The 14,812-nt window shown below is 39.2% G+C and overlaps 1 protein-coding gene and 1 long non-coding RNA gene across 2 annotated transcripts in view; one reads left to right on the top strand and one right to left on the bottom strand.

Annotated features, from left to right (window-relative positions):
* Positions 1-14,812, top strand: part of LOC140724720 (leucine-rich repeat transmembrane protein FLRT2) — a 108,873-nt gene that overhangs the window by 33,467 nt on the left and 60,594 nt on the right. The gene's annotated exons all lie outside the window — the stretch shown is intronic.
* LOC140724721 (uncharacterized) overlaps positions 1-14,812 on the bottom strand; it is a 122,480-nt gene that overhangs the window by 57,533 nt on the left and 50,135 nt on the right. The window lies entirely within an intron of this gene.

Raw genomic sequence — 14,812 nt, 5'->3', positions numbered from 1 at the left:
ATATAACGGGGGCAACACTGTTCAACTTCCTGCCTTCCAGTGAGACCCAACGTCATGACTATTTATTTCACACAGAATAGACCCTTTCAGCCTTTTGAGGCACACCATCCCTATTTAATCTGAGCCTAATCACAGGACAATTTTCAGTGACCAATTAACCTCTGTGTTTGGACTGTGGAGGAAACCGGAGCACCCAGAGGAAACTCAGGTGGTTGGGGGGTGGTGGGGGGGGGGGGGGGGGGGAGAATGGACGAACTCCTTACTGTAAAGCACTGTGCTAACCACTACGCTACCGTGCTGCCCCAGAGTTCTACTTCGGCACTCCATGGAATCGGGTGCCGGTCAAGTGATTTTATAGCCCACGGGGAAAAATTATTTTAAACTTTAATGGACCGATACCATTAAGCAAGAGGTCTGTGGGCCTCAGGTTTGGAACCCCTGATTTCAAGGGCGTTTTGATCACAGAGTTGGCTCGTGCTAATTCCTCAGTCTCCAATGACGAAAGGTCTGAAATCAGAATTCCATATCATGAACTCACCTGAAGTCATTCCACTTCAGTGCAGCACTGTGTGTTCATGACTCCCTTTAACCATCAGGGCACAGATCCATAACCGCCGGTGACCACACACCCGACCCCTGCCCGGCCCACTGGGTTTTTCTGCAGGTTTAACTCTGAATAGTGAAAGCCTTGATATGATCATTCTCAGCAGGAAGGAGCAGAGCGTCAAGAGAACAGCCTCCGGGTATTCATACAATTAAACAGAATGGCCAAGACCTTTTTTGCCTGATTGAATAACATCACCATATACATTCTACACAAGCTTTCTAGCTCTCTTCACCTAATGTCAGTAGGCCCATCCATGTCCTCAATTGATCTTCACTTTCAGAATCAAAATCAGGTTTAATATCAGCAGCAGATGTCATGAAATTTATTGTTTTGTGGCAGCAGTACATTGCACCACATAATAATAAGCGCACACAAAATGCTGGAGGAACTCAGCAGGTCCAGCAACATCTATGAAAATGAATAAAGAGTTGACATTTTGAGTTGAGATCCTTCTACAGGAACTTTGATCTGTGCTGACCTAATGAAGGGTCTCGGCTTGAATCATCGACTGTTCATTCATTTCCATAGGTGCTGCCTGGCATGCTGAGATCCCCCAGCATTCTGTGTGTGTTCCTCTGGATTTCCAGCATCTGCGGGTTTTCTCATGTTTGTGATTCTACTACTACACCGTGAAGTCTCTTCCAGGGATGCCTACCCCGAAGAACTTCAAATTGCCCCAGTCCTGATGAAGTTTTACGGCTCAAAGCATCAACCGTTTACTCTTTTCCATGGATGCTGCCTGACCTGTTGAGTTCCTCCAGCATTTTGTGTGTGTTGCACTAGATTAGTAAATTGGCTGATCACTATTACATACATCTCAGTACAGTGAAAACCTTGCCTTGCATTCAGATCAGCTAATTATCACTGTACCTTGAGGTAGTAGAGTACAGAATAAAGATTTGCAATATGTACCGAGAATGTGCAGTGCAGGTAGACAGGGAGGTGCAAGGTCACAATGAGGTACTGGAATTGGAAATAACAATTATTTTATTCTTGTCACATGTATTGAGAAACATTGAAAACTTGTCTTGCATACTGTTCAGACAGATCACATCATTACACGGTGCATTGAAGTAGAAAAAAAAGGTAAAACAGTAGCAATGCAGAATAAAGTGAAACTGCCACAGAGAAAGGGCAGTGCAGGCAGATATTAACACACAAGATCATAATGAGGTAGATTGTGAGGTCCATCATACTGTACTAAGGAACTGTTCAATAGTGTTATAACAGCGGGACAGAAGCTGTTCTTTAGCCTGGTGGTATGTGCGTACCTTCTGTTTGATGCAGCGTGGGTGGGAATGAAGAGAGAATATAAGGCCATCAGACATAAGAGCAGAATTAAGCCAATTGGTTCATCGAGTGTGCTCCTCCATTTTATTAAGATACAGCATGGAACAGGCTCTTCAGCCTCTCAAGTCACGTCTCCCAGCAATTCCCAATTTCATGTTAGCCTAATCATGGGACTATTTATAATGACCAATTAACCTACTAACCATCTTTGGACCGTGGGAGGAAACTGGAGCACCCAGAGGAAACCCATGCAGAAATTCACAGGGAGAATTTACAAACTCTTTACAGGCAGTAGCGGGATTTGAACCAGGTCACCTGTACTATAAAGCTTTGTGCTAACCATTACGCTACCTTGCCGCCCCCCTCCCATTCCATCATGACTAATTAATTATCCCTCTCAACCCCATTCTCCTGCCTTTTCCTCGGAACCTAATCAAGAGCCTATCAACCTCCACTTTAATCAAATTATGTTCTTTAAGTGTTGATGAGGACTTAATTGAACAAGCTTCTTGGATTTTAAAAAAGTCTCATATTTTTAAAAAATGACGCAGGATTTAACCTTTCATCTGCTTCAGACGTAAATAAGCCGTGGGACCATCATCTAGATATTCTACTAAGGGGGCAGAGTTTGGGGGGAGTGGCAGAGGAAGGGGAAAGGTCCTTCTGAACACTGCAATTAAATCATCAGACTGCGTTCACCGGGGAGGATTCAATTCAGATAGCACTGACGAAATAAATTGCTCATTGTGGTACGTGATTAGTTGATGCTATTCTTATCAGAACTTTTATCAGTTATGTTAAACTCGAGGAAAAAAAGTGAATTGTTAATGGCAAAAATTATAACAGCTCCATTTTGTTGTCATGTCACAAAGACACGGAATCCTAATCCTTTCAGAGCCCACATACAATTTGGGGAAGAAATTTGGCTGTGCATAAGATTTTCTCCTCAAGAGGACCACAATATCTCTAAGAAATGATACCTCAGAAAGTCAGCATCCATCATTAAGGGCTCCCATCACCCAGGCCCTGCCTTGTTCTCATTGCTACCATTAGGAGGAGGTAAAGAAGCCTGCAGGCACACATTCAGTGATTCAGGAACAGCTTCTTCCCCTCTGCCATCCGATTTCTGAATGGCCATTGAATTTGTGAACACTACCTCACTTTTTTACTTCTATTTTTGCACTTTATTAATTTAATTGTTTAATATGTATATATGCTTACTATAATTCACAGCCTTTTTCTATTATCATTGTACAGCTGCCACAAAGTTAACAAATTTCACAAGATATGCCGGTGATATTAAATCTGATTCTGATTCTAATTCTGACCTCTTCATGCTTTGGATGCTTGTGTGCCTCAATGACCTGGAGAAGTAAGCTGGCTGGAGACAGAGCTTCACGTATCTGGGCGGGTGGGGGCTTTGAAAATGTTGGCTACTTTACTAAGGCAGTGTGAAGCTTATGCAGAGTCCACGGAGGGGATGCTGGTTTCTGCGTTGTGCTGAACTGTGTCCACAATTCTGCAGTTTCTTGTGGTCATGGTCAGAACAGTTGCCACCACCAAGCTGGGATGCACCCAGGTGGGATGCTCTCTAGGGCAGATTGCTAAAAATTGTGCTGGTCTGGTTTTGCATGCTATATCACTCTGGCACACCTCAAAAGACAAAACTTTACATCATCGGGTGTCAAATCCGGTCAAAAAACTTGGTAAGGAAGTCAAAATAAGAGACAGTCCTGCTGAAGGGTCTCAGCCCGAAACATCGACTGTACTCTTTTCCATAGATGCTGCCTGGCCTGCTGAGTTCCTCCAGCATTTTGTGTGTGTTGCTCAAAAAGGGGAACACTCTTGTAACCAGGAGGCTCTGGAATGTCATTGGCAGTAACTGTGGACTCGTTTGCAAAATTGCTGTTTAAATTGTGTTAATGAGTTAAGCTGCTGACTTGTTCCTTCAGTATGTGTCTAAACAAAGACATCTTTGCAAGCAATAGCTGACTCATGAACAAGCCAAGTGAATTAAGCATCAAATAATACAAATGTTACTGTTGGTAACGGGAAGCTGTGATTGCACATCATACCAAAGGGTGCTAGGCAACATAGCTATGCAAACGTTTGCAGACAAGACTCCAATCAATCAATATTTACACCCAATGGCCATTTTTTAGATACCTCCTGTACCTAATAAAATGGCCACTCAGTGTATGTTCTCGATCTTTTGCTGCTGTAGCCCACCTGCTTCAAGAATTGAATGAGCTGTGCATTCAGAGATGCTCTTCTGCATAGCACTATTATAATGTGTGGCTATTTGAGTTTATGTCATCTTCCTATCAGCTTGAACCTATCTGACATTCTCTTCTCATTAACAAGGTGTCTTTGCCCACAGAACTGCTGCTCACTGGGTGATTTTTGTTTGCCGCACCATTCTCTGTAAACTCTAGAGACTGTTGTGTGTGAAAATCCCAGAAGTTCCTGAGATACTGAAACAACCCCATCGGGCACCAACAATGGTCAGTCACTTAGATCACACTTCTTCCCCATTGTGGTGTTTGGTCTAAACAACAAATTAACCTTTTGACCATGCCTGTACGTTTTTATGTATTGAGATGCTGCCACATGATTGGATGATCAGATATTTGCATTAATGAGCAGGTGCTCAGGTGTACCAAATAAAGTGCGCACTAAGTGTAGATATCTCTACATTTCTTCTTCTCTTTTGTACCTGGAGAATACTCAGGAGATTTTAAGGGCAAGTTCTCCACTGATTGGATTTGAACTAAATTTGCATTTTTTTGCCCTCAGGACATGTGTTTTATTCAAAATGGCAAAATACTTGGGAACAGTTTTAATATTTAACCAAAGATTGGACTGCAAATCAGGACTAATACTAGCTCAGAAGAGGCAGGCCACCACTAAATTAATAATATTATAACTTGTGTAATGTGCACTGTTCTCCTTCCTTTTAAATCTTTTTATTAATTTTTTAAACAAACATAAATGAAACATGAATACAAAGTGTTTGAGAGTACATAATTAATAGTTTAAGTAGACATTCAAATATATAATAATCAATATATATAGCCTCCCAAACTCATAGTATTTATGAACAAAAGAAACAAAAAGAAAAAAAAAACCAAAAAAAGAGAAAAGAAAACACTAACCAACATGGGCCATTGCATAATGTTAAATACATACAGTAGTGCCAATAACTCCGAACCTCCATCCAAATAATTAAGGATAATCAAAGTGAGGTTTAGGAAAAGATGATTTAACTCATGTGAAAATGTTGAATAAATAGTCTCCAAGTTTCTTCAAATTTAACTGAAGGATCAAAAACAACACTTCTAATTTTTTCTAAGCTCAAACAAGAGATAGTTTGAGAAAACCACTGAAATATAGTTGGAGGATTAATTTCTTTCCAATTCAATATAATAGATCTTCTAGCCATTAATGTAACAAATACAATCATTCGTCGCGATGAAGAGGATAAACGACTATTATCCACCATTGGTAAACCAAAAATCGCAGTAAAAGGATGCGGTTGGAAATTGATATTCAGAACTCTTGAAATAATACTGAAAATAACTTTCCAGTAATTTTGTAAACAAGGGCAAGACCAAAACATATGGGTCAATGAAGCAACATCAGAATGACATCTGTCACAGGTTGGATTAACATGAGAGTAAAATCAAGCAAGTTTATCCTTAGACATATGAGCTCTATGTACAACCTTAAATTGTATTAGGGCATGTTTAGCACAAATAGAGGACGAATTGACTAATAGTAAAATTTTCTCCCACTGCTCAGTGGATATAAGACAATGAAGTTCTTCTTCCCATTCCTTCTTAATTTTTTCTGATACTTCTGGCTGTATTTTCATGATCATATTATAAACAACAGCTACTAAACCCTTTTGACAAGGATTCAGAGCTAAAATTATTTCCGTAATGTCCAATGGACATAGTTTCGGAAAAGACTGTAACTCATTATACAAAAAATTTCTAACTTGCAAATATCTAAAAAAATGGGTTTTAGGTAAATTATATTTATTAGATAGCTGTTCAAAGGACATAACGCTATCATCCAAAAACAAATCACGAAAACATGTTATACCTTTTGTTTTCCATAAAAGAAAAGCTTGATCCATAAGAGAGGGCCGAAAAGAATAGTTAGATATTATAGGGCATGATAAAATAAACTTATTCAAACCAAAAAATTGACGAAATTGAAACCAAATTCGCAATGTATATTTGACTATAGGATTAGTTATTTGTTTATTCAATTTAGATAAAGAAAAAGGAAGTGAAAATCCTAAGATTGAGAACAATGAAAAGTCTTGTACAGATTTACATTCCAAATTTACCCATTGTGGGCAAGCAGCTGTAGTCAATTCTTGTGTCCAAAATATTAAATATCGTATATTAACTGCCCAATAGTAAAATCTCAAGTTTGGCAAAGCCAAACCGCCCTCCTTCTTAGGCTTCTGTAAATATTTTTTGCCTAGTCTAGGATTTTTATTCTGCCACAGATAAGAAGATATTTTGGAGTCAATAATATCAAAAAAAGATTTAGGAATAAAAATTGGTAATGCTTGAAATAAATATAAGAATTTGGGTAATACCATCATCTTAATAGCATTAATTCTACCAACCAATGACAAAGATAGTGGAGACCACCTGATAGCAAGTTGCTTAATTTGGTCAATTAAGGGTAAAAAGTTAACTTTGAATAAATCTTTATGTTTTTTTAGTAATTTTAATACCTAAATAAGTAAAATAATCTGTAACAACTTTAAATGGTAAATGTTTATAAATTGGAACTTGCATGTTTAATGGAAATAATTCACTCTTATTAAAATTCAATTTATAACCAGAAAAGTTACTAAACTGAGCAAGCAAGGACGAAATAGCAGGAATAGATCTTTCAGGGTCAGATATGTATAGTAACAAATCATCAGCATATAATGATAACTTATACGTCCCCTCCCCACGAGTAATACCCAAGATATCAGGTGATTCACGAATGGCTATAGCCAAAGGTTCCAAAGCAATGTCAAATAGTAAAGGACTTAAAGGACAACCTTGCCTTGTACCACGGAATAACTGAAAAAAAGAAGATCTTTGATTATTGGTAAAAACCGAAGCCAAGGGTTTATAGTATATTAATTTAATCCATGATATAAATTTTGAACTAAAATTAAAATGCTGCATCGTATTAAATAAATATGGCCATTCAACTCTATCAAATGCTTTTTCAGCATCTAAAGAAATGACACATTCTGGTATTTTGGGTGAAGGAGTATAAATAATATTAATTAATTTTCTAATGTTAAAAGATGAACAGCGATTTTTAATAAATCCAGTCTGATCTTCAGAAATGATTCGAGGTAATATATTTTCTAATCTAGTAGCCAAAATTTTACTAAAAATCTTAAAATCCGTATTCAGCAAGGATATAGGCCGATAGGATGCACATTCAATAGGGTCTTTATCTTTTTTAAGGATTAAAGAAATAGAAGCTTCATAAAAAGATTGTGGCAATTTGCCTATAATTAACGCATCTTTAAAAATTTTACAAAGCCAAGGAGAAAGTATAGAGGAAAAAGATTTTAAAAATTCTGCAGAATAACCATCTGGACCAGAAGCTTTACCGGAATTCATTGAAAAAATAGCCTTTTTTATTTCAGTTTCCGTGATAGGTGTATCTAAGAATACACTATCCTCTACTGTTAATTTTGGAATATTCAATTTCCTTAAAAATTCATCTATTATAGAAGAATCCTCAGCAAATTCTGATTGATTTGGAATTATAAAAATCTTGAAAGGCTTTATTTATCTCTTTATGGTCGATCATCAGAGTGCCATCTTGTTTACGAATCCTAGTAATCTGTCGTTTAACCGAAGCAGTTTTCAATTGATTAGCCAATAATTTACCAGACTTATCTCCATATACATAAAACTGGGTTCTAGATTTAATTAACTGATTTTCAATCGAAGAGGATAATAACAAACTATGCTCCATTTGAAGTTCCACTCTTTCTTTATAAAGTTCTTTGCTGGGGGTCACTGAATAAATCTTATCAATTGCTTTGATTTTATCAACCAATGTTAATATTTTAGAATTAGTTTGTTTCCTAACTCCAGCAGAGTATGAAATAATCTGTCCACGAATAAATGCTTTAAAAGTGTCCCATAAAATTCCACTAGAGATCTCTGCTGTAGAATTTGTTGAGAGAAACAAATCAATTTGTTGTTTAATAAAATTAACAAAGTCTAAGTCCTGCAATAAAATAGAGTTGAACCTCCAAGATTTAGCATTAATAGATGAATCCATTATCTTAATAGATAACTTCAAAGTTGCATGATCAGAAATGGTAATAGAGTCATATTTACAATCGATAACATCTGTAAGTAGACGGTGATCAATGAAAAAGTAATCAATTCTTGAATAATTATGATAAACATGAGAAAAGTATGAAAACTCTTTGTCATTGGGGTGTAAAAAACGCCAAAATTCGGAAATTGCTGAATCAGTCATAAAGGAGTTGATAAGAGAGGCCGATTTATTCGGAAGAACTTGTGTGGGCTTGGATCTATCCATCAAAGGGTTTAAACAACAGTTAAAATCCCCACTCATTATCAGTCTGTACTGATTCAAATTGGGAAAGGATGTAAATAGACACTTAAAAATTTCAGGACAATCAGTATTTGGAGCATAAACATTAACTAAAACAACTTTTTGATTAAAAAGTAGACCAGTAATAAGCAAAAATCTACCTTGTGGGTCTGAAATTGTTTCATGATGTATAAAGGAGGTTGAAGAATCTATAAAAATGGAAACGCCTCTTACTTTGGCTTGAGAATTCGAGTGATATTGTTGGTCTTTCCAAAACCTAAAAAAGCGTTGACTATCCACCTTCCTTACATGAGTCTCTTGTACAAAGATAACATTAGCATTCATTCTATGGAATACTTTGAATATTTTTTTCTGTTTGATCGGATGATTTAAACCATTAGTATTCCAAGAAACAAAATTAATAACCCTATCCATATTGACAATATTTATTACAATTAACACATAAGGTTTAAAAAAAGATGAACTCATGAATCCGGAAGAGGGAAGTAAGTTCAAGGAGGAACTGGAAGTCACGACACTGCAACCATTTTTGTAGTTTCATATGAGCCCATGAAATAAAACTAAGCATAAAGCAAGCAAAAAGAAAAGAAAGAAGAAAAATCCCCCTCCCTCCACCCTCAAAACCCCAGGAAAAAAGCCAAAAAGAAGCAAGCAAGCAATCTAACACTAAAATTACCCCCATGTCTCAAGACGGCAACTCAAACAAAAAAATGTTGAATAAAAGATACAAACCACCCATATTATAAGAAAGGGTTGGTATGTGCACTGTTCTATGGCAGGGTGGAGATATGTCTCTACCAAAGGAGGTGTGAGGTCCTCCTTCCCACTGCTGGCCTGTGGATCACTCTTGGGCAAGGTGTAGCACCCGATTAGCCTCCCGATCAAGGTCATGTGAAGCCATGGGAGCTGGTGGTGGATAATTATATGAGCAGCTGGTGGATATCACAAGTCCTGTCTATGTGACCACTGACACCAGGCAGATTACCATGCGGGTACACTCAGTGAACACCCATTAGAAAGGGGCCACCACATGACTGCATCGTACTTATGTGATGCTGTTTTGAAATGGCTGTTTTTCCAGATGCTTCAATAGCTAGCGAGGCTTTCAGCCACGGGTCTTTATCTTTGCCGAGCCACCATTAGACCAAAAGGCATAAGGAACAGAATTAGGACATTCAGCACATTGAATCTGCACAGCTATTCCATCTTTCCATCACGGCTGATTTATTATCCCTCTCAAGCTCATTCTCAAGTCTTCTCTCCATAACTGTAACGTTGACACCCTGATTAATCAAGAACATGTCATCCTCTGCTTTAAATACATCCATTGACTTGGCCTCCAGAGCTGTCTGTGGTAGCTGTCACCACCTACTCGATAAAGAAATTCCTCCTCAACTCTGTTCTAAAGAGATGACCCTCTATTTTGAGGCTGTGCCCTCTGGTCCTAGACTCACCACTATAGGAAACATCCTTTCTACATCCACTCTATCTAGGATACTCTATCTAGTACCTCAGCCCAAAACATCGACTGTAGTGTTTTCTTTTTTCCATAGCTGCTGCCTGGCCTGCTGAGTTCCTTCAGCACTTTATGTGTGTTGCTTGGATTTCCAGAATCTGCAGATTTTGTTTGTCTTTCAATATTTGAGAGGTTTCAATGAGATTTCCCATCCCCACCCCCACCCCCCACCATTCTTCTAAACTCCAGCAAGTACAGACCCAGAGCCATAAAATATTCCTCATTACATTAACCCTTTTGTTCCCAGAATCATTCTTGTAAACCTCCTCTTTGCAACTCTTCAGGAGCTGAGTCCACAGTAACTTTGTCAAGTTAGGCAGAGATGCATTTGATCCAAGTCTTGGTTGTAAAATCAGGGAAAGTAAGCAAAGCCTGAGCAACCACTTGGTGCTGCCCTCTGGTGTTTGCTCAGTGGAAGAACATGCTGGACCAGGACAACTTCCCATTAAATCTGCTGCCATGTCAATCACAGACTTGGGCTATATATCTTTTTGTGATTGTATGTTTTTTCTGAATTTGCAACCATATGTATTATTCATGCTATGTGCTGTTGATAATATGTTTTAGAACTTGGCCTCGGAGAAACGTTTTGTTTGGCTATGTTCGTCTATGGTTTATATATTTATGTATTTATTTATTAGTGATACAGCGTGGAGTAAGGTAATCCCAGACCTTCAAGTTGTACTGCCCCAACACACCCCCGCAAACCCAATTAACCCAAAATTAATCATGGGACAATTTATAAAACCAAATAACCTTCCCAGTAGGCCTTTGGACTGTGGGGGAACACCAGAGCACCCGGGGAAAACCTAGGCATTCCATGGGGAGAAAGTACAGAGACTCCTTATAGAACAATATTGGAATTGAACTCCGACCTCTGGAATACCCCAAGCTGAAATAGCGTCGCCCCAACAGTAGTGTAGTAAGAGCGGGGTGGTAACGTAGTGGTGACCCGGGTTCAATTCCCACCACTTTCTGTGAGGAGTTTGCACGTTCACCCTGCGACCACGTGGGTTTCCTCTGGGTGCTCCGGTTTCCTCCCACAGTCCAAAGACGCACCGGTTAGTGGGTTAATTGGTCATTGTAAATTGTCCTGTTATTAGGCTAGGATTAAATTGGGGATTGCTGGGCAGCACGGCTTGAAAGGCCAGAAGGGCCTATTCTGCAATAAATGATATAAATAAACACTGTGCTACTGTGGTCCAGCAGGTGGTGTAGAGGCATCTGCACCAGACTTTGAGGCCAGTGGTCCCGCGTTTGAATTTGGTCGGTTCTTTACACACTTTCCATCTGTTCTAGGTTAAGCATCAAGCTAGCAGCTCGGTCTCTTTAAAAAAACAGTTAAATGCTAAAGAAACGGCAAGATTGCCACCCGATGCAAGGAGAGCAACAGTGCTACCGTACCAGTTGAATGACAGTTAAACCTGACACTTCAACTTCAGCTTGATAATGCTTAATTTTGTGAAGAAGAATTTTTAGTAAGTTTTTTTGCAGTGCTTGGGTAACTACATACATATTCATTGACAATAATTATTATTTATATCCAAATAAAATTAATCTAACTCACACCTCATGCTTCACAGTCTTTAAGAAGTGGCTGATTTAGAAGCTTGGCTTTTTATTGGTTTCTTTTCATTAACAATGGCTTCAATTGCCATTAATAATATTTTGTTACCTTGTAAAAGCTTTAAATCAATAAGACATTTATCTGTGGAAATGACTGAGGCTACCCGGTCAGTGACCGTGGATTAAATCAAATGGAAGGGATTGGACGACAATCCCAATAAATTGGATGGAGCTGCTCAAGATGTTAATTAGAAATCTTAATTACAGTGGAAGAACTTTACAAGGCTGTCAGAACAGAATATGGGAAAGTCCCCATTAGATTATTGTTACAAAGAGTCAGTGCAGGAACAAGGGGATGAATGGGCTTCCTATGTTCTTGATTCATGGTGACAGACAAAGGCAGATGGCACGGGGCTTCCATGGTGATACAAATCTATCAGTGACCTCTATCTTCCCACCCTACAAACCACCCTGGATTTAGAGATATAAGAAATTCTACCTATGCTCTCAACCAACACACACAAAATACCGATGGAATTCAGCAGGTCAGGCGGCATTTATCGAGGCAACTAAAATAGTCAATGGTTTAGACTGATAACTTTCATCGGTATCTCCTTCCCTTATGCTAACGTCCACTGGCCTCTCCTATCAGATTCCTCCTTTTTCAGCCCTTTTTCTCTTCCACCTGTCATCTCCCAGCTTCTTCCATCAACCCACTTCCTCACCTATTATGTTTGTAACTTTAAAACATTAAACTCATTCAAATGAAGATAGGAGTGTGAAAATATGGGTGTAGTTTGAATTTAAGCACATATAACATGGTAGTGGGATGACATATACAATTAATATATTTTTACATATAACCCATAATTAATTATATAAGCAAGAATGCTTAATCAAACTGTATATAAGAATACTCAAATATAACTGAAATATTAAATGCACACCACTCACCCACCTTCCCCCTCACATAACACCTGCCAGATGGTACTCCACACCTGCCCCACCTTCCCATTCTGCCTCCTGCCCCCTTCCTCGCCAGTCCTAACGAAGAGTTTCAGCTCAAAGCTTTGACTGTTACTTTCCCTCCCTGAATGCTGTCTGACCTGCTGAGTTCCTCCAGCATTTTGTCTGCATTGCTCCATGGATTAAAGTTAAATAAGAGGCACTTTGCACACTTTAACCCTGATTTCTGAAAGATTACATAAGTCAGGGTTAACTCCTATTTCTGTTATATCTCATAATAAGGTGGCGATGGTTTCAAATATTGGCAGTAGCCTGCCATTCCAGCAGGCCACTGTAACGAGAAGGCTGGAGGCATTTTGAAATTGGTTAGTATCGCACACCCAAAGCACTCACTTATCCAAAGCTGCAGGTCCACTTAATAAGGACTTTGAGCACCAGGCAGTGGAAGGGGTAAGTGTGGTGGCATTTCCGTGGTAGATCTAGGTGATTGCTTTCCGGCCAGCTATACTGAGTTAAGGGATCAGAGTGAAGTTTTTTCGTTGTGCGGTGGAAGTGGACGCTGGAGAAGGATTATTCATTTATAGAGATTCAGCGTGGAACAGGCCCGCCTGGCCCTAGGAGATGTGCCTCCCAGCAACCAACCGACTTAACCCTAGCCTAATCACAAGACAAATTATAATAACCAATTAATCTAATAGCTGGTACAGCTTTGGACTTTAGGAGCTATCAGAGGGAACTCACAGGCACACAGGAATGAACGTACAAACTTTCTTACAGAAGACACCGAGGTCAAACTCTGAACTCCAACACACCGATCCGTAATAGTGTCGTGCTATGCTACACTACCATAAACTGTCACAGATGGTAGTAGAGGTTTGATCATTAGAAACATTTAGGGCAGAGATAGATAAGTATTTGAAAGATTGAGGCATTGAAGATTGTGGGAACAGGTACACTATGCCAGCATAGATCAGCTGTCATTATGTTAAATAGGGGCAGGACTGAGGGTTTTGCTGTCCTGCTCTTGCTCCTGTTTCCTTGTGTGCCGTGATCCTGTTGCTATGGATTCCTCATTCCCTTTCAAATAAAAAATCATGAATAGAAACTTAGATTCTGTACATTATCAATGAGGAAGAGACTAAATAGAAGACTTGCCAAATAATAGGAGGTCATCAATAAGATGGGCAGAGCAACACACGCAAAATGCTGGAGGAAGTCAGCAGGCCAGGCAGCATCATTTTGTGTGTGTTACTCGGATCTCCAGCATCTGCAGATTTTCCCTTGTTAGTGATAAGAAGGGTGAAGATTGTTTTGCCTGTTGAGAAGGATGAGGGGTGGCCTTATAGAAGTTTATACTGTACTGTGCAAATGTCTCAGACATACATACTATATTTGTCAATGCAGAGTGGAGAGCGAGTGTGTACATCTGGCAGGAGCAAAGGATGTTGGAAATATTGAGGATGGAGCACCAAAGAAGGGGTGTGGGACAGGGAGCAAGGAAGGAGTGCTAGGGGCAGGGGTTAGTGTGGCTGCAGATACACCCAGCCGTGAGACACCAGGCAAGGTCATTTGATTCCAAACAATTGGTTTATTGACCATTACAGAATGTCTCTCTGGTGCTTCCCACTCCCTCCCCCTTTTCCCAAACATGATTCCCCTCTCCCTGCCCCTTCTCACTCTCAGTCCACAAGAGAGACCCATATCAGAATCAGGTTTATCATCACTCACATATGTCATGAAATTTGTCTTTTTTTGTGGCAGCAGTAAAGTGCAATACATAACATTACTACAGTACCGTGCCAAAGTCGTAGGCAACTAGTTATATATATGTGTGTGTGCCTGAGACTTTTACAAAGTAATGTAAAATCATGTGGGCATAGAAAAGATCAATAGTCACAGACTTTCTCCCAGGATTTTTGAGTCTGAAAGCGTCAATTTAAGAGAACTTAAGGGGCAGTTTTTTTCACACAGCTTGCAGTGGAGTGCTGTGTATTTAGAACAAGCAATCACAGTGAGTGGTAGAGAGCCCTACACTTACAACATTTAAAAGGCATTTGGACAGGTGCATGGATCAGAAAGAATTAGAGGGCTGTGGGTGAAATGCAGGCAAATGGTACCACCTTGATTACCATGTACAATTTAAGCTGTATTACTCAGTGATTCATAATGCATGCAAATACTGAAAATATTAGTAAACATTAGAAAATGTAACTTGTCTATTTTGACCTCAGCATTTC

Source organism: Hemitrygon akajei, chromosome 3 (assembly GCF_048418815.1).
Source record: "Hemitrygon akajei chromosome 3, sHemAka1.3, whole genome shotgun sequence".
Classification (NCBI taxonomy): domain Eukaryota; kingdom Metazoa; phylum Chordata; class Chondrichthyes; order Myliobatiformes; family Dasyatidae; genus Hemitrygon; species Hemitrygon akajei.
The sequence above is the reverse complement of the archived record's forward strand: the minus strand, read 5'-3'. Positions and strand labels throughout refer to the sequence as shown.